Source organism: Mustela putorius, unplaced genomic scaffold (genome assembly GCF_011764305.1).
Source record: "Mustela putorius furo isolate JIRA1106 unplaced genomic scaffold, ASM1176430v1.1 tig00000551_pilon_pilon_pilon, whole genome shotgun sequence".
Taxonomy (NCBI): Eukaryota; Metazoa; Chordata; class Mammalia; order Carnivora; family Mustelidae; genus Mustela; species Mustela putorius.
Genome location: NW_025421412.1, coordinates 13081690 through 13106402, shown reverse-complemented (window position 1 = coordinate 13106402; position 24713 = coordinate 13081690).

Below are 24713 nucleotides of genomic sequence, written 5' to 3'. Positions count from 1 at the left end.
AAGAAGAATAAATTATAGTAGCATCATATATTACTTGAGGTCCCTTCTTGGAAAGATGTCATATGAAAGAAAAATTTTCTCAGCCACTAAAATGTCACTGAATTATAAATTATCACATTATGTATAAATTAATCCATCTGCTCACACATTCTGACATAGTTTTCAAGATTACTGTTGGAGTATTTCTTAATGTATATATGTTGTAAATAATAGGATAAGGACAAAAATTATTTTTTCTCATTTCTTCACTGATGTTCTTTATTATTTGAGACATCCTCACTGATTTTTTTTTATTATTTTCCTTTTAATAAGCCATTCCATGCAAGTACATGATCAAGCTAAAACCCACAGGTTAATTTCATACCCAAACTTTTCAAACTTTCTAAACTTGCCTCTGTAATTCAAAGACAGACTTTCAATTTTTTGAGTGGCTAAGTAAGGATGGAGTGAAAAGGAAAGAGAGAAAAGAGACATCAAGGAGAAGGTGGGAGAAAGAGAGGCGAACCATGGAATAGCCTATGTAAGGCTAATATGCGGGGAAAGAGAACGATGGGAAAATAGAGAAAAGGAAGAGAGAAGGAAGCACAGGCAAGAAGCACTGAGCAAATTAATCTTTTCATTCTTGGCCTGGGGGTTACAAATTCCCTGGCGTTTTGTCCTGTCCTTGGAAGTGCTCTAAGGTCAGTCACAGGCTTTCAACTCTTCACCTGGTCTTTATCCTTCAGACATCTCTACGAATACGGTAGTCATTATGGACCCCAAAGAGAAATGAATCTTCATTCAGAACTCTGTCCACAGAAGAGTGGTTTGAGAAAAGCTTCTCAAACCCATTCACCTTACAGATAAGTAAGGGTGGAATCAGAGAGAGAAACCAATGACAGTTCAAATGCTGGAGAATAAAAACTATTGGAATCTAAGAGCCTGGAAATTGGAGCTTCCTCTGCCACCTACCAGCGGTGTGATCTTGATTCAGAAAGTCTCTCAGCCTCATTGAACTTCTATATCTTAGTTTGTAAAATGGCACTGCAATTCCTACCTCAAAGGATAAAAAGAAATATGTGATAGAAACTGCCTAGAATGGTATTCGAATGCAGTGTGTATTCAACGAGAGGTGTCTATGATTACGATTATCCATGCCTCCTGGCCCTCTGTCCGCTGCTCTTTCCACCCTATGACTTAATTTACAAATCATAAATGAGTGTCTATTTGTAAAGAGTTCACCACAGAATCACTTCAAGAGTTATGTTCCTTAGTTATGTTTAATGTTCTATTTATAGTCTACTGAGCTCTTGACAGAGATGTGAGGGAACACAAGGAAAGGAGAATGTCAAGTTGTTTGAGCCCCACCAACTCACTATTAATCTGGAAGTGAAATAGCCCTGAAAATGTCAGGAAGATGTAGAGAAATATAATCTTGCACAATTTATCGGGAATTCATTTAGTATGTAATGAGGTACATGTATGCATTAGTCTTGGAGGGTTGCCATCACAGATGCCCACAAGCTGGGTGGCTTAAAACAACAGGACTTTGTAGACTTGCTGCTCTGGAACCTACTCTGAATTTAGGGCACACTCCCTTCAGAGGCTATCATGGAGAATCCTTCCTTGTCTCTTCCTAGCTTCTGGTGCTTGCCAGCAATCCTTGTCTTTCCTTGGCTTGTAGCCACATCACCTGATTTCTTCTGTCTTCCCTCTGGCTGTGTCTGTGTACCAGAATCTCCCTCTCCTTTCTTTTATAACCCCCTCCCCCCGTCATCAGATATAGGACCCACTCTATCCCAGCATAACCTCGTCATAATTTAACTACTTCTATAAAGACTGTACTTCCAAATACAGTCACATTCACAGATCTGGGGGTTGGGACTTGAGCCTATATTTTAGAAGGACACCATTCAACCCACTATAATGTATAAATTAAAAGTGTGCTTAGAACCAGGCTAGTTTTTATGTGGTCTTGTGGAATCTGACTTAATACCTCATAGTTAGAGTCAATCATAATAGTAAGATACATTAAAAGTCTAGTAACATTAAAAATATGTTTAAGACATTCATCTTGAAAATATTTATTTTGGCCCTCAAAGCATTTACTGATCTAGCTCATTTCCATTACCTTGGGAGATACAACAAAGACCACATACCTCGGTGAGTGTCCTGTGTCTACTGCTTACTACGGACCTCATTAATTATGTCTACAATGAATTAGACCCTTGTAGGACTTCACACATTATGCTAAGAACTTTTCAAATATAATATTTAATTCTCACTTGAACCCCATGAGGAAGATAGTATTATTCCCACTTTATAAACTAGCATACAGAAACTTTAGAGACGTTAATTATCTTGTCTAAGACCAAACAGCTAGTAAGTTCTGGAGCAGAGATTTGAGCCCTCATGCATCAGATTGCAGGGCCCATGCATTTCACCATAATGCTCTTCTCACTCAGAGCAAAAATTTTGCTTAGCTCCCCTGAGATTTAATTTCCTCCCAAGAAATCTGTGAGGACTTGGCTCCTGATGTGCCTTCCTATAACACAGAGGCTGGAAAGTCTTAAACTACCTTCTACACAGACTTTTTCAGGTAAAGTGCTGAATGTCTGGCCCCATCATTTAGATGTCCTGTCGCTCTAGAAGGCCAAAGTGAAGCAGAAGCCATCTCCCTGCCACACGGGCTGCATTTCTGCTAGCAAACAAGGTTGTGGGGAGTGAGGTTGAGGACAATAGTTCTCCCACACTTATTCTCCAGGTGCATGAGGATTAAGTAGAAGCCTTAGTGAAGATGGTGGCTGCCCTCTGCCTTCTGGTAGCAGATCACAACCTCTGTGGGTGTAGAGAACAGGAACAGAAAGCAATTTTCCTGTCCTTCTTACTCCTTGGATTGTTACTTTGATGGTATGTCCTTGAGCTCCAAAGCTCCAGGGACAACCTCCAGGGTAGTAGCTTACTTGGTGGTTGCTTTCGCATTATTTCGAGTTGTTCTTAGAGGTGAGGCCTAGAACCCGTTTTCCTAGTCCTTCCAATTCTTTAAGCATCTAATATCCTTAAATGATTTCCCTTGAAACTTCCTAGAATGGATTCTATTTTGTGGACGGAATCCTCCTTGATTAATGTATGAATCAAGATTAATAATAATTGCTCATAGGGCCTTTTTTTTTTTTTTTTAACTGAATGGAGGGTCACCTGTGTGGCTCAATCAGTTAAGTTCTGCCTTTGGCTCAGGTTATGATCCCGGAGTCCTGGGATGGAGCCCCATGTCCAGCTTCCTGCTCAGTGGGGAGTCTGCTTCTCCCTCTCCCTCTGCACCTCCCCCACCCCCGCTCATGCTTTCTCGCTCACTCACTGTCTCTAATACATAAATAAAATATTAAAAAAAGAAAACTGAATGGAAAAATGTATATAAATGTATATCACAAGGAATATTTGTGAATATTCTTGTATACTTCCCTTTCTGCTCTCATTATAAAACCAAAGAAAATGGACATTGTCAGCCTGTGGGAAATGTACTCAGTATTTTCCAACAAACACATATCCCCGTAAAAACCATAGCAAGAGAGTAGGAATTTGAGAGACAGAATATTTCTGTCCATTTTTTTCCATTCTACTGTTTGGTTTTCCTTTGGTCTATGTTCTTCACTTACTTAACATTTATAGAGAGCTCATTATATGCCAAACATTATGTTACACTTATTTATATAGTAAGACGGTTTTCTTGCCAAAAAGAAGGCATTCCCTATGAGATTGAAATCCCACTGGGCATGAGCTTCAGGCTCATGAATGAACTCTAAACAACCCCAAAATATTTTGAGACCATGACATGATGGTCACTTTGTAACCTGACCTCAGCAAAGATCTTCTCTGAGAAGTCAGTTCTGCTGGGAAATGTTACTCACCCAAGCTCTCCACTGTGACGAGACTTAATGGCCAAAATACTACAGTAACGCCTTGTAGGAAGGATTGTGTCCTTGTCCAGGTGGAAAATGGGCTTTAGCTCAGTGCTCAGCCCACTGGCCCACTCTGCAGGCTTGGTACCAGCTTTAACCCCCATCTGCCCTGAAAGGCCAGTCAACACAGAAGCAGGAAAGGCACAACACAAAAGGGAAATAGAAGCCCTTTCCCAAACTGAAAACTGCCTAGGCCACCAAATACAGCAAAATGCTTGAAGGTTCATAAAAGATGTAGTCTTCTATACCTCCACTTAAAAAAAAAAAAAAATTGACTTCTGCCTTTCCCCTTTAGAAATTAAGTCTGAAGCAGGAATTTACTGGACCATTCTTCTCTGGCAGGGAGAATGACTAACTGGTCTCAGGGATCAAACGTGGGATCTAAAAAGCACAGCCCTGGTTTTTCCCTAACAAAGTCTAAGCCAGTTGAGAGAACCTTTAGATTGGTTCTCCCTTCTCTGAGTCCCCCTACACAAGCCGTTCACATCACATGGATTCGCTATTCCAAGAAGACATCATGTTTTTCAAACAATAGGTTTTTCTGATGACCTATTTCTAGTGACTAATGGGAACATAAAAGCCTCAAAAGCCTCAAACACAACCTGCCCCCCTACCCGCTCCATACACACATGCTGTGATTTTGCAAAAACAGGATTCATTGAATGTTGGATTGTGTTTATTTACCGAACAAAGGCTGCTCTCTGCTTCCTTGTGTGATGGGCGTAATTACCAACATTCTCCAAGCCTGCACGTGCTGTTTTCCTTCTACTTGGCTGCAACACTGGGAAATGGTGAGAGAAATGACAGGCACAGGAGTGGAATTCACCCAGACCCCCGCATTGCTTTCACCTCCTCTTTGGGTGCCCTGTGAAATACGGAGTTGTAGATTCTGATCTTCCCCATCCTCTGTTGCAAGGTTCATCATTTTTCAAATATTGTAGCAAGCATTGGTAGGGAGAGAGACTGAGATAAAAGTAAGTTTTTAAGGAAAGGTTAGTATCCTTCCTTGAATTAAGAATTTGAAGATCAGGCTATCGGCCAAGGAATGAGCCAGCGAGGATGCTTAGGCAGCCAGGATCCTGGGAGATGTGGGACTCCTCTGACCTCTGGCTTTGGTCCAAAGTCTCTCTAAGACCCTGACAAACCCTCCTTAAACAGCAGGGCGTGTCTGATGCTTCCACACAATCACCCTTCCCTCTTCTTTTCACTGGGGTCCAATTTACATGGCAAGCCAATGCTCTCCAGCTTTACCCTACATTCTTCCCATTTTCTCTCTCACCAAATGTCCCCTAGTGAAATCCTTGCATGCCTGATCCTATCTGGGCATCGGCTTCCTCTGGAAATGAGACCAACCCCCAGAATTCAGTATGAGAGTTGATACCCCCACAGAACCATTTATCCTACTGACAAAGAAAGAATTACAATGGACTCAGACCCAAGTCCAAAACATGAAACACAATCTTCTTCAGCCACTTGACCTGTTCACCAACACCTTAGAAGCTAAGGAGCTAACGTCTTCTTACGGGGGGAGGAGGGGGAACATTTAAAAATACCATCTGAGAGCAGAATATTTAACTCCAAAAACAACTACGTTCCACTGAAATAGCAAACTTTGGATCCAGAATTGTTAAATTCATCTCTGCTTAGAGAAAGAAAGTGCATATATGCTCTTGCTCCAGAGATTTTTTTTTTTTTTTAATACAATGGGTAATAGAAAGGCTGAGTTCATTATGGCAGTCAAGCCCCAAGGCAGCCAGAGAGCCCATGATTTCACTCTGTGTCTCATCCAACCCTCTGATCGCTCTCCTTTGGCCATTATGCCTCATATAATGCATTCTAATGGCTTAAAATGACAGTGTTTTGTTTACAAAATGGCTCCATTCCTCAGGAAACCCAAGAGCCTGTGCACCATAACACAGCTATTGAGAGAAAATAAAATGCACAAGGTGACAGAAGTTGGTCCCCACCTTGCTGCCCTGTTATTCATTTTAGGGTCAAATTTGCTCATTCATCACCTCCGAAGTAGGGCCTGAGGGGCACAGCCTAATAGGACCTACAAGAACTAAGCAAAGAGCTCAGTAAAGGTAAAATGAGTTTCAACCCCACACAAATACAAAGGAGAAGGATTTGACCCAATGTTTCGCTAAACACTCTGACCTCAAGAAGCAAGCCTTGTGACGCTGTGGATTTGCTATCTTCACTGAATATGAAAATGTCTGCCAATATTAGACCAGAACATTAGCCAGAGCCTTGGTAGCCTCTCCCCTTTATGTTTTCAAAATGACCAAAAATTGCAAACCACAAATATTACCTAAAACCCATGGAAGAGGGTCTGCTTTCTGTAAGAGGTAGAATTTACAGCCTAAAACAAGAAGCCAAATATCAGTCCTAAATGACCAAAGGCCAGATTCTTAGCCCATTTTGATCTTCTGTGAGCTGAAGAAGACTTTTGTAGGAGAGAGCCCTAAGGAATTTTTAGAAATAGGCTCTGAAGGAGGGTCAAGTTAAGGTGATGTGTCTTACTTTGTTACATCCACATATTATTCAAATGACCCATCTGCCTTGGATTACAGCATCGCCCCTCCCTCTGAAAACATGTAGGGCAATGAGGCTAGCTTATTGTGTTTTAGCAGTCAGGTATACAGTAGGCAACCTCAGTAAACGAAAGAGAAGGAAGAGGAGGGAGGGGAGGAAGAAAATAAAAGAAAGAAAGAGTGTAAGCACTTTTCGGGTTAAAACAGTGGATTTTTACATTTCCTATCTAACTAAGCCTTTTGAATGTTAGAATTCCTTCCTGGACATACAATGAAATATTATTCAGCCTTCGAAAGGAAGGGAAATTGTGACACCTGCTACAACACAGATGTCACTTGAGGACATTACACTCAGTGAAGCAAGCCAGACCAAGACGCCCGCTGTAGGAGTTCCCGCTGCTGAGAAGTATCTGTAGCAGTGAAACTCATGGAAACAGAGAGCAGAGTGGTGATCCTCGGGGGCTGGGGCAGGGGGAATGGGGAGTTACTGTCTAATGGCTCTAGAGTTTCAGTTTGGCAAGATGGAAAAGGTCTGGGGGTTGGCTGCCCGACAATATGAACATACTTGACACTACTGATCTATACTCTTGGAAAGGGCTAATATGGCAAATTTTATGTTCTGATCATTTTACCTCAATTTTTAAAATTCTTTAACAGATTAAAGAATTTACTGAGGAAGCTCATGCTCCTTCAGAGACTCAGCAAAGCCACAAACATTCCTGAAACAACCGATATTCACACAGCCCAGGCATTGCCCTTGGTCGTCCGCAGTGGGAAAAAAGAAAATCTCAGCAAGAACTGAACTTGACCTGGGAAGTTCTTGTTATTAACTCCAAGGGTTCTGAGCCAGGAGGAAGTTTTCTGAGGGAGAAAGTGTTAGGAAGATGCCAGCCAGCATGCTCCAGAACAATGCTTCCCGAGTATCTTCCTGATTTCTTTTTCAGCTAGCCCATCCACCATGCGCAAGTGACTCTCTAGCCAACCATCTTGAGCGACAAAGGATTTCCTCCTCTTAAGTCTTAAATAAATAATCCATTGAGCAGCTGATGATATCCATATTGCAATACATTGTAAGCATTTCCCCGACTAAAAAGGGTTAGTAACTCTGACATCATGAGCAAGAGACCACATTTGGGATTCATCTGGAATTTGGCTAATCACTGCTTGGAGGGAGTGACATTAATTCCAGGGCTTATTTGAGGCTTAAGTTCAAAAACGACTAACCCATTTATTAGAGGATTCTGGGATGCTTTCTTACGATACATTTTAAGTCTGGTATGTATTACGGTGTGCTATGTGTGGTGGTCCTTTACCAGCTCTGGAGGCTCCCATCTTAAAGACCGCCATGATTGAGAGATCGGCCATGGTGAATAGCACAATTGCCGAGTTCCCAATCATGGTGGGAATTGGGGATAAAGAGGGAGAAAATAATAAAAATGGCAACAAATATATTTTTAAAGCACAGAAAATACTGAGAAAGTAAGCTTTTTTTCTTTCATTTATTTTATAAAATTCTTTATGTACAAAAACAATTCATGCTTGTAACGAGTTAAGAACAATGGAGCTATGTAAAGGTGATTAACAATCTTCCTCTCCATGCTCTAATGCCATCATCCTGAGATCAGCAATAGTAACAGTTTTATAAGTATCTTCCCACAACTTTATGTTTATGCATATAGATAAATAAGTATATTTAAAGATATATAAAAGTACTATATATAGGTTACAGGGTTTTGCTTTAACAAAACTACTATAACCATTCCTCAACAGGTTACTTGATTTCTTTTAAAAATAATATTTTGGATTTCTCTACAGATGTAATGCAACCTTCTTTAACAGCTGTGTAGTTATCAATAGTATGAATGAATCATCATTCATTCAACCATTTAGATCACTTCCAGATTATTATTTCTCCATTAATAACCATGCTGGGATAACATACATATCCTTATTCCCTGGTGGTTTGATTTCTATAGAACAGATTCTCCCAAAAATGGAATTTCTGGGTCAGAGGGTATGTACCTATTAAATGTTAACAGACACTACTAGATTAGTTTCCAAAAAGGTTGTAACAATTTAAACCTCCATCAGCAACGAGGGGCATGTCCACCTCCCCTGCTTTTGCTGGTTCTGGATGCTATAAGTCTTCTAAATGCTTGCTGATCTGATAGGCAGAAATTGAAATCTCCATCATCTGATTTCCATTTACCTGACTACTAGGGAGTGAGCATCTTTTCATATTTTATTGGCCATTTATATCTCCTTTTCTCTGAATTGGCTGTTCATAAATTTATCTAATCTATCTATCAGGTTGTTTGTCTTTTCCATATCAGTGTGTAGGCGCTCAGTTTATTAAGGATATAACTCTTTGCCTGTCTTCCGTATGGCAAATAGCTTTCCCCACACTATCCTCTTTTTTTTTTTTTTTTTTTTTAAGCTCTGCACATGGTGGTTAAGGACACACAGAAATCTTTATTTTTATGTGGTCACATCTGCAAATATTTCTTTATGGCTTTTGGATTTTTCTTTCAAGTGAACTTTAGGGTCAGCTTAACAAATTCTCTTTAAATAAACTTTGGTGGTGCTGATTGGGATTGCACTGAATTTGAAGTTTAATTGAGGAGAAATGACCTCTTTGCAATCATGAGCGGCCCCCACCCAAATGGGACTGGTATGAGTTTATCTACACTTAGATTTTCTTGTCTTTCAATAACGTCTAGTACTTGTCTTCACTTAGGTCCCACATAACTTGCTTGGTTTATTCCGAGGCATTTATGATTCATCTCACAAGTGTGAATATCATCTTTTTTCCAGTCCTTCTGGTGGAGGAAACTGGAGGTGGTGGAGGTCGGTGATGAAGGTCAGGGACTTTGGAGTTGGTTCCCTGGATTCAAAGCTCAGATCTTGCACTCACCAGCTCTGTGCATTTAGGGAAGTGAGCTCCCATCTGAGCATGTTTCCTCATTTGTGAAATGAGGACAATGGGTTTTTCGTGAGGATTAAATGAGATAATAACATCACATCTTCAGCACAAACTCTAGACCCCAACTCTCCATCAAATGATGACAAAGACAATGATGGAAACCTTATTATCCAGACACCTTCACTCTCTTTAGTTTTGGTTCTCTGGGTTTTTCTAGGTAGAAAATCATATACCCTTCTGATAGTGATGACACATCTTTGTCCTTCCAACGTTTGCACAGGTTGATTTCTTTTAGTGTCAAATGACACTGGCTGAGGCCCGTTACATTGCTGATGGCAGTGGTGAGACCCCGAAGCCATATCTTCGTTCTGACTCTAACGTCAATACTTCTACTTTTTCTATGTATAGCAGCTACTACGTATTTCTGATAGGTAGTCATCATAACTCCTCGGTGTAAAATTATTGATAATATTCCCTTATTAATTGAATTTCTGTTCTATCTGTAGCTGTCTTTTTTTTTTAATTAGTTAAAAGTTCCCTCTGTCATTATCGACAAAGTTTTTTGTATTCTCTTAGTCTCTTCACAAACCAAGCATTGACTTTGAGTACTGTCTTTTTGTGTATTTGTTTTCTGTTGTTTTTTTTTTTATTTCCTTCTTTCTGTTTCCTTTGGGTTTCTTCTTTTGTGATTTTTGAGCTGCATCCTTAGCTCACTAATTTATCAATCTGATTTTCTTTTGTATTGATCACATGACTTATTCCCTTCTGTTAGTTTAAAATCATATATGGATATTAAATAGAGTCTGAGGTTCATAATGGTTTCTACCTTGTCTACCCTTCCATTTTAAAAATGATGGCTTTGTTTTCAGTTTCAGTTTTTAGCAAGTAGATTTGTTTATCCATATATTTATCAGTTTCTTTGGTTACTAATCATTCTTTTTTCTTTCCTTTCTTCATATTGAGATATAATTCACAGGTCATACAATTCAACGATTCAAAGTGGACAACTCACTGGTTCTTAACATCATTCCCAGAGTTGTGCAATCCTCACTACGATCAACTTTAGAATATTTCATCACCCCAAAAATAAATCATACGCACATTAACACTCAGTCCCCTCAAACCTGTCAGCCCTAAGCAACCAGTAATTTCTGTCTCTAGATTTGCCTGTTCTAGACATTTCATGTAAATGGAATTTTGCAACCTATGGTCTTTGTGACTGGCTTCCTTCACTCCATGTAATGTTTCCAAGGTCCATCTATGTTGTAGCATGGGTCAGTAACATTCTCAAATAATACTGCATTGTACCGATAGACCACATTTTATTTACCCATCCATCGGTCAATGGGCATTGGGTCGTTTCCATATTTTGGCTATTACAAATAATCTTGCTATGAACTTACATGCACAAGCTTCTGTGTGCACATATTTTTTTCATACTCTCTCTTAGATAGAGGAGTAGAATTGCTGGGTCATATATTAACTTTATATATCTTTTGAGGAACCAACCATCAGACTGTTGTCCAACATGGGCGCACTATCTTATAGCCCCACTAGCATCTTATGAGAGTTCCAATTTCTCCACATCCTCACCAACACCCGTTATTATGTATCTTGTTTGCATTCATCTTCATGGATATGAAGTGGTATCTTGTTGTGTCACTACGCATTCTTGCCTCACAGCTCCTCCAGAAGTACATTATGTAAAAACACCACCGAGGAAGATCTGTTAATGGTACGCTCTTCCAGTTTTGGATGGTCTAGCTTGTTTCTATTTTGCTACAGTTCAGATAGAGCCTAGCTGGGTGTGAAGATTTACTTTGATTTATTCCACTGTGTTTCTGGCTTCCATTATTGCCATTGGGAAGTGCGCTATATATTATTCCTCTGAAGATATTCTGGCTTCTCTCTGATTAATTTTTCTTTCCCTTCGGTTTCTGCAGTGTATCAAAATTCCCCACGTATTGATTTACTTTAATTTATCATACTTACTAGGATCTGTGCTGCCTACATCTCAGAAATCATATCTGTCACCAATTCTAGGAAATTCTCAGCCATGTTCCTTGTATTATCACCTCTACTTCATTGTTTCCATCCTCTTCTCCAGAACTGCTATGACACATGTATTCATCTTTCTCAACCTTTCTCCTCTTCTAAACCTTCCACCACCTCTCTGTAACATTTACCATGGTTTCAGGATGATTTCCTTGTTTTGTTTTTTTTCTTCCAGTTTACCAGCTCAGCTATGTTTGATCTGTATTCATCTGTCATTGAAATGTTTTGTATCAATGACTGTTATTTTCCTTTCCTTATAGTTGTTTGGCTCTTTTTCAAGTATGCCTGGATTTTTTTTTTCATTTTCTTGTGCTTTTCTCATGTTTTAATCGTTTTGTAAAAGTTTTGCTTATCTTAAATGTACGTAAAATGCTTTTCTGCTAATCCCATGATCTGAATTCTTTGGGGGTCTAAGCCAGCAATGTTTATTTCCTATATTAATCATTTATTTTTTCCTCTCCTATGTTTTGTAATACTGGGTTGAGAGCTCTCGAATGAACAAAGCTGAAAAAACCAGCATGAAAAAAGTGGTCATAATTGGGTAATAACTCTGGGGCCCCTGGCAAAATAAATACCAGGAAAGAACATGGAGTGTGAAGAAATGACACAGATAAATCACATTTCTCTTGATTCCTTTATTTTCTTCTCACCTCCCATACCCAACCACTGCTGAGACCTGACGGACCATTACAAGCACATCTATGTCTCCCTGCTTCTAGGCCGCCCCTGCTCCAAGACCATGCTGTACTCACAATCAGAGTGATCTTTTAAAACTGTGCATGACATCGTGTTACTCCCTTGATTCAAAATCTTTAATGACCTTCCTCTGCTCTTAATACAAAATCCAAACTCTGTGCTTGGTGTACAAGGCTGTGTATGTTCTTCTTCCTGCCCATTATCTACCTACTTCTCCTCCATGTCTCCCCATCATTCACAATGCTGCATCCATATTGGCCACCTTTACCTTCCAAGCAGCTCCCAAGCGGGGGATCCCACTTGCAATGAACCAGCAGGGAGGAAGGAAAGGTAGAGAAATCCGGACATCTCCCCGGTACCATGGAGAACCTGGATCAAATCTCTCCTGAAGTCAGATTTATCCCTGAACTTTGCAATAAAGTTTCCTTTTTTTCTCTTGACTCCTTGCTTTCCAGCAAACAATCTCACAGCCAAATATTCTTTTTGCAAGTTGGGGCCTCGATCCATAAGGAAATGCTTTGTTAATTTATTAACCATATCTCAGAGACTTTCAGAAAAATGTTACAGCCAAAAGCTGTGTTACAGTTAAGCTGCCTTTACAGGGATCTTGATTCTTTTTTTTTTTTTTAAGATTTTATTTATTTATTTGACAGAGATCACAAGTAGGCAGAGAGGCAGGCAGAGAGAGAGAGAGGGGGAAGCAGGCTCCCCGCTGAGCAGAGAGCCTGATGCGGAACTCGATCCCAGGACCCTGAGATCATGACCTGAGCCGAAGGCAGAGGCTTAACCCACTGAGCCACTCAGGCACCCAACAGCGATCTTGATTCTATCCCAGGGTCCAGCAAAAGTTGCAAGAGAGCTACTCTTAATATATCCTTGGAGAATTCAATTTCCTGATATTTAAGGAGCAATCAAATACACTTCTAGAATCTAATGTGCCAATGGTTCTTGCACACAGCACACCATGCCTTTGAACAGGCTGGATATCACTTTTTTAAAATTAACATATAATGTATTATATGCTTCAGGGGTACAGGCCTGTGAATTATCAGTCCTACACAATTCGCAGCACTCACCATAGCACATACCCTGCCCTATGCCCATCACCCAGCCACCCTATCCCTCCCACCCACCTCCACTCCAGCAACCCTCAGTCTGTTTCCTGAGATTAAAAGTCTCTTATGGTTTGTCTCCCGCCCTAGTCCCATAATGGGTTTTCCCCCCTCCCTTCCACCCATGACCCCCACCCTACCTCTCAAATTCCTCATATCAGAGAGATCATATGATAATTCTCTTTCTCTGATTGACTTATTTTGCTTAGCATAATACCCTCTAGTTCCATCCACGTCATTGCAAATGGCAAGATTTCGGGGGGTTTTGATGGCTGCATACTAGTCCAGTGTGTGTGTGTGTGTGTGTGCGCGCGCGCACCACATCTTCTTTATCCATTCATCTGTTGATGGATGGATATCACTTTTAATGAATTCAATGACATTTAACTAATACAAAGCCCACACTCTTCAGACTTCCATTCCATAATACTTTGCATCACTACTCCACTGCCAAAACAAGGGGAAAGACCTTTCCTTTTTCCTGACCTGTCAAACGTTCTGGCAACTTTAAGCACTTGCCACATTCTCTTACTTCAAAACACAGCAAAACAAATCAGAAGAAAATATGAAGTTTGCCATGTTTCCTAACAAAGACCTTCTAGATTATAAGATTGCTTAAGCACACATAATTGCATTCAACTCTAACATCCATGCTGCAGTCTTGCAACGTCTGTAATATGAAGATCATCCTGGTTTTACAGTCAGTGGGATGCAAGAGAGAAAAAGAAAACAAACAGCTCCTGAGCAATGGCTCTCTGCAAAGCATCGTCCCACAAGGAGCTTAAATATGTCATCGGCTCTGATCATTTCAAAAACCCAATGTCTTTGCCAAATCACACACACATAGTAGTTGCCAGAGGCAGGACACAGAGCTGGTACGCAGCGCTCCGTCTGCTGTGATTGCTTCTTCTGCCCGACGCCCATGGAACCCTCTCTTTTACGCAGGGCTACAGTGGACTGAAAAGGATATATTCTTCAGGCGCTCATTAATGCCTGTTTTCTTGATAGCTGCCCACAGACTTCTCTGACTTGTGTCACTGCCTTAATATAATTGGTCCTGAGATTGGCACTTCATTATTTTCCAATGACACAATAGACAGATTTTAAGACAATGCAGTTTGAATAAAGTAAGCAGTTCCTATAATGAAATGACTTATTAATAATAGGTCTTCCCATTAGAACTCTTTAATACTGTAGCCTTGGGCATAGATCTTTCTTATAGTTACCTCTTTTGTGGGACGGAAGTATTTTTCTGGCGCTGCTAATACCGTACCTTACGTTAAACCAAATCTTCTCCTTAGAGATAAAGCACTTGTATAATGTAAGCATGATCCAGGAGCCTTCCGATGGGGCTTGAGATCCAAAGTGAGATTTATTAATTACAAGGGAAATCACTCATACAGTGCTTCTTTGTGAGGCCCTGCGTGCTTTTAAGTAAGTCACTTATATCATGAGGATTCTGGTTTAGGGACAATATCTTAGTCGGGGTCCACAGTTTGCAAGCCACAAAAATAATCCTGTAATAAAAGCTTATTAAAGAACTAGTGTGGGGAGGGGCTGAGAATGCGGCAGACAGTTAAGCATCCTGCAGACTGCCCAAAGCCATACCAAGAACTGATGAGGGAGCTCTGCCCTTGATGCTGTCCCCTTCGTTTCTGCAAACTCACACCCTGGTGCCCCAGTGCCTCCTCTCATCCAGGAACTCAGTCCTGCAGCCACTAGGAAGCCAGCACCACTGCAGGGTTGCTGCCTCTTGGGAGAGCGGGGAGGTGCAGACCCAAAAGCCCTGGATGCAGGGCCTGTTTCGAGACACTGCTCACTGCCTGCAGTATCCGGCCGGTGCATCTGACTGGCCACAGCTGGTCGCTTGCTTGTGCTCCAGCAGCAAGGCAGGCCAATGGCTGAGTTCTGGTTTTTAAGCTTGGGACCCCCACAGAGAGCAGACCTATTCAGTGAAGAAGGACAGCTGTGAAAGAGAGAGATGGTCCCCTCACACATGTATAGTGACCCTAAAAGAAGATATACTTTGGGGGCACTGAGGTCTCTCAGTGAGTTAAGCATCTGCCTTCAGCTCCAGTCATGGTCCCAGGTCCTGGGATAGAGTCCTGCCTCCAGCTCCCTGCTTGGCGGGAAGCCTGCTTCTCCCTCTCCCACCCCCCCCTGCCTGTGCTCTCTCTGTCTCCCTGTCAAATAAATAAATAAATCTTAAAAAGACAAAGAAGAAGAAGAAGAAGAAGCAACTGTACTTCATCAAACTTCCAGTAAGTTGTCTATTTCACAGGAGAGCATGACTGCGGCATGATTTAATTCGTAATATCAATTAATTAAAATGTATTTAATTCCACCCTGTTTGGATCATTTGCTCAAGTATCTCTAAGCTCTAAAGGGCCCTAGGGGCTCAGACTTCCCTTTTTTACCCACATGCAAGTCCCAGGCAATCTTAATCTCACAGCGTTCAATACTATCTCTATACCAATGATTCATAATTTATATTGCCAACCCCCATCCTTCCCTGGAAGGCCAGCCTCATTTATAACTACCTCTTCAAAGTCAAACTCAAAAAGTCCCAAACCAGGGGTGCCTGGGTGGCTCAGTCGGTTAAGCATCCAACTCTTGACTGTGACTCATGTCATCATCTCATGGGTCATGAGACTGAGCCTCACATGGGGCTCCCCTCTGGGGATGGAGCCTGTTTGGGATTCTCTATCTCTCTCTCTTTCTCTTTCTCTTTCTCCCCTTCTGCCCCTCTCCCTTCCCTCTCTCTCTTAAAAAAAAAAGTCCCAAACCAAAGTAGTGGTTCTCCCCCCCCAGGTCGGCTCTTGACTTAGCCATCCTCTCTGCAGATGGTACCTCCTTCCTTCCAGATCTCAGGCCAGAATCTCTGGAGGCGGGTTCAACGTCAGCTTTTTCTCACTCCCCATATTTATCTGACAGGAAGCTGTATTGATTCTCCCCTCAAAGTATATCCTGGATTCTCCCCTTCTCCCTGCTGTCACCCGGCCCAAGCCACCATGCTCCCTCTTGTGGATGACTGCCCTTGCATCCTGTCCACTCATCCATTAAGGGTCAGTTGCACGGATGGCTGTGTGACCAGAGCACTTGCATGGGGCTCTGTGCTTAGGAATCCCATGCTTGGAATTCACTGCTCTGTGTAAGTGGCCTTGGAATTCTTAATAAGTTTACCTCGACTTTGTGTTTCCTAAGCAAAATCCAGTGGGACAAAGCAACAGGCACCTGGGGTCTGGAGCCTCATGGGTGGTTCTTTCCCTTGCTGTCTCATGGGACTTTCTTGGCTACCTCGCTCCCAACCACTGCCCACAGAGGAACAGGTCAAGAGGGACACCACAGAAGAAAGAAAATGCTTTCTTCACTTATTTTTATTTTTTAGATTTTATTTATTTATTTGAGAGAGAGTGAAAGCAAGAGAGATCATAGAGGGAGAGGGAGAAGCAGACTTGCAGCTGAGCAGGAAAGCTCGATCCCAAAACTCCAACCCAGGACAGGAGTCAAAGGCAGATGTTAACCAACTGAGCCACCTGGGTGCCCCTTCCTACTTTTTCAATAAGATCTCTGCATTTTCATTTTACCTGGGCTCCCCAATTTATCTAGCTGATCCCACTTTGGTCTTTGCCTCATACCCCAGGTATGCTCAGCCAGAGTGGTTCTTGAGAAGGCATGGGATGTAATGAGCACTGGGTGTTATATGCAACTGATGAATCATGAACTCTACCTCTGAAATTAATGATACATTATATGTTAATTAACTGAATTTAAATAAAATAAAAATTTTTAATGTAAGACACATCTCATCACTCATCTGCTCAAAACCCTTCAATGCCTTCCCAACTCATTCAGAACAAAAGTCAGTTTCCTTCTAGGGCCCATGAGGGCCTGCTCCATTGATCCATTGGTATGTCCATTATCTGCAATCTCAAACCCAAACACCCCCACCTTACTCTTTCCCTCCCTCTCAGGGACTCTGCCCTTTTCTCTCCCTGAAAAATGCTCTTGGCTTGCTCTTTTACCTCCTTCACGCCCAGACATTGGTTACCTTCTCTGGGAGTCCTTCTTTCCCTAACCTCTCTTCTGAAAATAGCTGCTCCAGTCCGCCATATTCCCTGCTTTATTTTTCTCCACAATGCTCATTACCATCCAACATACTCTATTTCATCTTCCATGTCCCTCACTAGAATATAAGCTCCCTGAGGCCAGGGACTTTGTTTCTTTTTCACTGCTCCCTCCCCAGCACCAAGTGGCATCCAACACATAAGAGATGTGGGGGCAGATCCAGCTTCTGCAGGACCTGAAACTTACCACACTTGGGGGAAAAGGAACCCCTTAGGAAAAAGACACAAAACAGCATATACAAAAAAAATTACACATGGATTGTATCAGTGTCCACACCTGGTTTTGATACTATACTACTAAAAAGTTTTGCAAGATGTTACCATGGAGGAAATGGGTCAAGGAAACATAGACTCTCTCTGCTGTATTTCTTATAACAGCATATGAATCTACAATGATCTCAAAGTTAAAAGTATAATTAAAGACATGAATAGACATTTCTCCAAAGAAGACATACAAATGGCTGAAAGACACGTGAAAAAATGTTCAACATCATTAGCTATCAGGGAAGTTCAAATCAAAACCACACTGAGATACTACTTATGCCCATTAGAATGGCAAAAATTGACAAGGCAAGAAACAACAAATATTGAAGAGGTTGTAGAGAAGGGTAACCCTCTTACACTGTTGGTGGGAATGCAAGTTGGTATAGCCACTCTGGAAAACAGAATGGAGGTTCCTCAAAAAGCTAAAAACAGAACTACTCTAAGACCTGGAATTGCTCTTCTGGTTGCACTACTGTATCCTGAAGATACAGATGTAGTGAAAAGAAGGGCCATCTGTACCCCAATGTGCATAACAGCAATGTCCACAATAGCCAAACTGTGGAAGGAGCCAAAATGCCCCTCAACAGACAAATGGATAAAGAAGGTGTGGTCCATATAGACAATGGAATATTACTCAGCCATCAGAAAGGATAGATACCCACTATTTGCATCAAGACAAGGGAAGTGTAGGAGATGATGCTGAGTGAAATAAGGCAAGCAGAGAAAGACAATTAACATATGGTTTCAATTATTTGTGGAACATAAGGAATAGCATGGAGAACATTAGGAGAAGGGAGGGAAAAATGAAGGAGGGGGGTAATCAGAGGGAAGATGAACCATGAGAGACTATAGACTCCAGCAAACAAACTAAGGGTTTGGCAGGGGGCGGGGAGGGGGGCGGGGTTGGGGATGGTTTAGCCTGGTGGTGGGTATTAAGGAGGGCACTTATTGCACAGAGTACTGGGTGTTATACGCAAACAATGAACCATGGAACACGACATCAAAAACTGATGATGACTATAGTGACCATCAAATCTGTATTTTTGTATGTAGAGGGAAATAATTTTCCAACACTAATTGCTAATAAATACTGTATTAAATAGCAAAAAAAAAAAAGTTAGATACATAAGTAAATATTTACTTAGAGTAAGAAAAGACTTCACAAGTTAAAGTAATAAAAACCTGAAAAATGCCATATACATTAGCATATCCACAAAAACATTTCTATTAACTCCCTGGCAAACCTCCATATTTTTTCCTACATTTTTGTCTCCATTGACTTCGACTGCCTCTTCATATAATAATACATTATAATACAGTTGTCCCTTCTTATCTGTGGTTTCACTTTTTGTGGTTTCAGTTACCTGTAGTCAAAGGGGTGATCCTCCTTCTGACATATCATCGGAAAGTCAATAGTAGCCTAACACTGCGTCGCAAGCCCTATGTCACTCACCCCAATTCCTCTTATCTTGCAGGCATTGGATCAGCTCCCATCATCATAACAAGGAGGGTGAGTACAAGCAGTCACCATCACTTGCATTTGGCAGAGATTCAAAGGCAAGCAGAAGATACCAGAGCTTCGTAGAGGAAAGAGGAAGTCTCCGGGGTTGTCCTGATGGGAGGATGCTGGCCTGGGGCGGCTGGAGGCAGGCGATTTCGAACCCAGCATCCTCTGTGATTGGTTAGGGTGCATATGTGGCTTACTCTGGTTGGTCCTGAGTTGGAAGCAGAGACAAAGCTGGCCATTTGGGATGGATTGTTAGGTAGTGATTCTTTAACTTCCTGAATCATCCCTAGAGATAGAGCTCTGGCTTGCAGAAAGGCTGACTTGTAGCCAGCTGGCTTCCAGGGCTGTTTATTATAGATAGGGGGCTGGGTGTCCTGGACAGGCTGCTACAGACTGTGGGTCAGGGTCTCTTTGTCTATAGGGCCCAGCCATCATCCATTCATATATTCAGTCTCTCACGTGCCATCTGGTACCAGACAAAGAAGTTTTCTGGGTGGGCACATATCTTCAGGTAGAGGAAAAGGCAACAGGGTGCGTGCATTGGCATTGGTTGTTTTTCTTAGAAAACAACTGTTAATAGCTCCATGATGGGAAAACTTGCTCAATTACAGGGTAAATAGAAGTGCATGGGCCAAGCTGCATGAATCTCATCAGTGGTAATAGGACTCATGTGGTTAAGTGCCCACACACCGGGCTGGAAATTTCCCCTGAAGTATTTTGAAAATAAAAAAGCACGAAGAGGACTCAGTGCATGCTGAGCCTCCTCAACCGACCCTGATCTCCTCCCATCAGTTAAAAAAAAAAAAAAATGGGTCTGTCACTGCAATAGAGTCTGAAGGGTCATTACTCTGAGCTTGACTTCATAACAACAACCAGGTAACGGTCCCCAAAGTGACTCCAGATTATTGCTTGCTGAGAAGAGCTCTCTCTATCTCTCTCTCTTTTTTTTTTTCATTTGAACCAATTATTTAAGGCAAAACTATCTTTCTCATTAAAAACCCAGTGGGCAACTTGTAAATATCGAATGCATTGCCCTGGGGTCCATTTTGAGGCTGTATCTATAAAACTGTCAAATTACTTACTCCTCTAGTTATGGGGGAAAATAAGTTTGCATGATTCTGTATTACACACACACACACCCCTGAAGTTCAAAGGCATTTAAAAAAAAATACTGTCTTGCCTTTTTGACCATTGCTGCTTCCATGGGCTCTAGGAAACAGAGGAGGTGGGCTCGACACACTAGGTTAACCCCTGACCCTGCTGTCTCTGTGTCTCCCCAGACTGGCCAGGACACAGTAGACAAAAAGACTCCCTCCAGCAGGAATGACAGGCCATTTCCTCTCCTCCCGGAGAGGGCCAGTCAATTAACTAAATCCTTGGCTCCCTTGAGAAGAGCAACCACTAGGAGAATGAAGGCAAGATTAAGTTTGAAGGGGACCCCTGGGCTGCCCAGATCAGCAGACCTGAAGCAGAGAGAAACAGCTCACTTCAGCTCCACCGTTTCTGTCTCCAAAATTGCATTAACACAGCCCTTGGCTACATGATGAAGGAAACCCTTCAGGCTGAGTGCCTTGCTGTCAAATACCCCCATCACCATGAACCAGGTCTTCAATTTCCTTATTTGTTTTCAAATAGCTGAATCTCTTCTTTCCAGAGAGGAATAAAATAACCAGAGCCAGGGGCACCATTTCCTTAAGCTTCCATCGCCTGCCCCATATTGTGCTTTTCTGTCAGGCAAAAGCCTGGGGCACTGATTAGCCTGGGCAGCTTCCAGAAGTCACCCTTGGAGAAGGCACGTTGGGAAACATGAGTGCCCTGTTAAGTCTCTAGGTCATTTATTTCACATGAGGTCAGAGTCAGAGCCAGGCATGCCCGCTGTGGGAGTGAGGAAGTTTGCAAATGAGCCACATTTATACAGTCCTGGATGTCGTGCTTGTTGATTCTGGAAAGTACCCAGAAAACTATGCTGCAGCTGCACACCAAATCCCAAGGATTTACCTGTAACTGAAGAGAAAGAGAAATGTGCCATAAAATATAGTTGTGCACTCCATTTTCCAAATGGCTAACGAATCTGCATGATTCGCAAGGCACTGGGATTTTAGGGATGTGAACGTTACTGCCCCAGCCTTCAAGTAGCTAATGGTCTAGAAATTCAACACCCAATGCACAGTCAGTCCATCCTCAAATCCTGATTTTACCTTCTAACTGCATCTTACCATCACCCATGTCCCCACCAGGCTGGTCCAAGCCTGCAGCGTCTTCTCTCACCTGAGCCGTGATGATGTCCTCCTGACCACTCCTTCATGTATACTCTTCTTCTTTCTGGTCCATTTTCCATAGCCAGAATGATCTCTGCAAAGGTAAAGTCCACCTTAATTTAAATCTTTGAGTGGCTGCCCAATACCCACAGGATAATAATAAAATGCCTTAAAATATCCATAAGGTCCTGCCCCACCCACCTGCTGTCAATTGCAAATGGTCCCAATTTCCCACCCTACCCTGTACCCATGGCTTGACCATGGGAAGCCATCACTTCCTGAGAAACACCACTACTGACTTCCTTGACTTTTTACTTCTTCCCTATTGTATATTACCATAATATATGTGATAGTATAGCATCATGTTGAGAGACCAGACTCCAAGGCCACACTGTGTGGTTTAGAATCCTAGGCACCAGCTTCTCTGTGCCTCCCATTCCTCACCAGCAAGACAGGGATCATGGTATGATCTATGTCACAGCATTGCTCTGAGGACTTGATGGGTTAGTGTCATACTTAGACCAGTGCTAGGCATGAACCAACCACAATATAAGAATTAGCTCTTATTAAACACCATGTGCCTTTCTCTTAGAGCACATTACACTTTTATGTGTATGATTCTTTGATTAAAGTCTATAGACTAGATTTTGGCAAACTTTTTTTGTGAGCCACCAGATAGTAAGTATTTTAAGCTTTGTGGGCCATATCATCTCTGTCATAACCAGCTCATTCTACTGTAGTAGTCCAAAAGTAGTCATAGACGTGATATAAACAAGTGGACATAGCTATGTACCAATAAAACTTTATTGTCAACAGGCAGTGGGCCACATTTGGCCCACCTTGCTATAAACTATCATGAGAATAGAGTGAGTGACTATTTTTTTTCCAATGCCAGTTACTTAATACTATGCTTTACACCCATTTTCAAAATGTATTTGTAAGATAAATTGTAGAAGTTTTGAATTCTAGCCCAAAAATTCAAACGTGAATCCATCTCTTTCTAGTCTTTAAATCAAAGTAAATCTGACTCCAGACCATAGTCCACTGGGCTGATAGGTATTCAGTACTATGGTCTCTTCCCTCCCGGGATCACAATAGAATTGAGGAAGATTCCATGGTGCCTAGAAAATGAGAGAGACATAGCTCATCTTTAGACCATCTTGCTTTTTGCTCTACCCCTCACTGTCCGTATCCACAGTTTTTGTTTGGGGCCCAATATCCCTCTGTTTTCATGCTACAGTCTGAAGGAAATCTCTTCTACGTGTACAGACCTGGTTCTTGGGGGCCAGGGCCGAGGTCTTGTCATTTCCTACCGCTCTGGAACCCCATGGGCCTCATGCCTGTCTCTGTATCTTGTTGTCTTTATACGAAGTCTCTTCTTTGGATACCCTACTAAACACCCAGGATAAGCAATTTTGCAGTTTCTTTTTCTTTTCTTTTCTTAAGATTTTATTTATTTGAGAGAGAGAGAGAGAGAGAGCCCAAGCTAAGAGGGAGACGCAGACTCCTTGCTGAGCAGGGAGCCTAATGCAGGGCTCCATCCCAGGATCCTGGGATCATGACCTGAGCCAAAGGCAGAGGCTTAACCAACTGAGCCACCCAGGTGCCCCAATTTTGCTGTTTCAAAAGACAGGAAGGACCAAAGCTTCTAGTTAATGCCTGGTAAAAATACTGAAAGCAAGGAAAAACAAAGCTTAGCTATAGCCTTGAAATGGAAAGTCAAGTGGAAAGCAAGGAGATTATAAGAAAAACATAAGGAAGTTAATAACTTCACCAACCAAAATACTCGTAGCTCTAAATGCTAACAAACCCTTATCCAGCATCATGTAACAGCTGGTAACAGGTGAGGGAGGATGATTCTGGCAAGAAAAGGTCAAAGTACTCGGGCCTTCGCCACTCCTGTGCACTTGTCCAAACTAATATCAAGAATGAAAACTCCCTTAACACTGGGTTATCTCAGCAAGACATCATCTTCCAGTACTTGGGAGTTTCCTCCAGGGTGTTCTTACAAGGACCCTGCAGACTTGAAAGGAATAGAAAGTGTTACAACCTGTGGTTTAAGATATCTCAGAGACAAGCTAAAGGTGGTGATCTACTTATAAATCAGAAGAGAAAACGTGGAAATTCAGGTTGGAATCAAAGGGACCAAGGTGAAAGGGACAATTTACACACACATACACTCACAATACTTTTGTCACTCAGCGGAAACCCCTTTTGCCTCATTAAGATACCAACTACTCTCTCATCTTGCTTATCTACTTAACAACATCCAGGCAGAGTGCAAAGATGTGTACAGATGCTTCTTTAACCTTTACTTAACCAACTGGCGAGATAACCCCCACTCCCCAAGTTCAACTCTGAGTGAAACAGACGGACTGATACCCAACACCTTAAATGTTCCCATCTACTACGGTTCTCCCTGACATGCAAAAACACTTCTGCAATCACCCAGATAATTACATGTTAATAGAGATATGTGGCTTTTATTTCCCAGCCTGTTTCTGTACCCGTTGTTGCAATTATATAATGTAATTAAATATTACAAAAATCAATGAAAGATGTAGAAACAGTGAATTGTTTCTATAAAGTCTGAGTTGAATGCTATAGAAAAATATCTGAGTTGAAAAGAAGCTTGCTATTCAATTCGATGTGGAGAGTAAGGACTAAGAATAATCCTTCAGTCTGGAAGATTAATATACTCAGATTGATTTCTAAGTATTTTCCCCTCTTGCCTCTACTTTTAAGAAATGGAACTAGAAGATACAGCCCATGCAAGATGAGTTTAATTTACAGCAAGAAACTCCAGTATATAGAATCAAACTTAAAGAAAGATTGATGGTCCTACATGAAAAGATTGGGAAAAGAATCCACAACTTCTGTGTTTCAAGTGAAAATAAAATTAGTGGAAATTTCTACTTCTGGCTAAAACAGATGAATGGGAACTTTAAGAACTTCCCATCCAAAAACTGAACAAAATGCATGGGACAAAGGATTTCCAGACACCAGACATCAAGGAAACCAAGAGAATCATCTCGAAGAGGTGGGAAATGAAATAGGTGCCCCCTGCATTGTCCCTGCTGATTGGTTGTGATTGCTTCCAGAGCATAGTATGAGAAGGAGATCCCAGGCAGAGCCACAAGGCTCCCTGGATTGAGGAAACAGAGCTATATTTCATTCAGGGAAATCCAGATGACAAGAGTTTGCAGGTCAAGATTTGGAGAGGAGAGAGCTACTCAGAGAAAACTCTGAGGACCTGTGAAGAGTGCCACAAGAATTCAGGGGCATATAGAGCAGTGCTC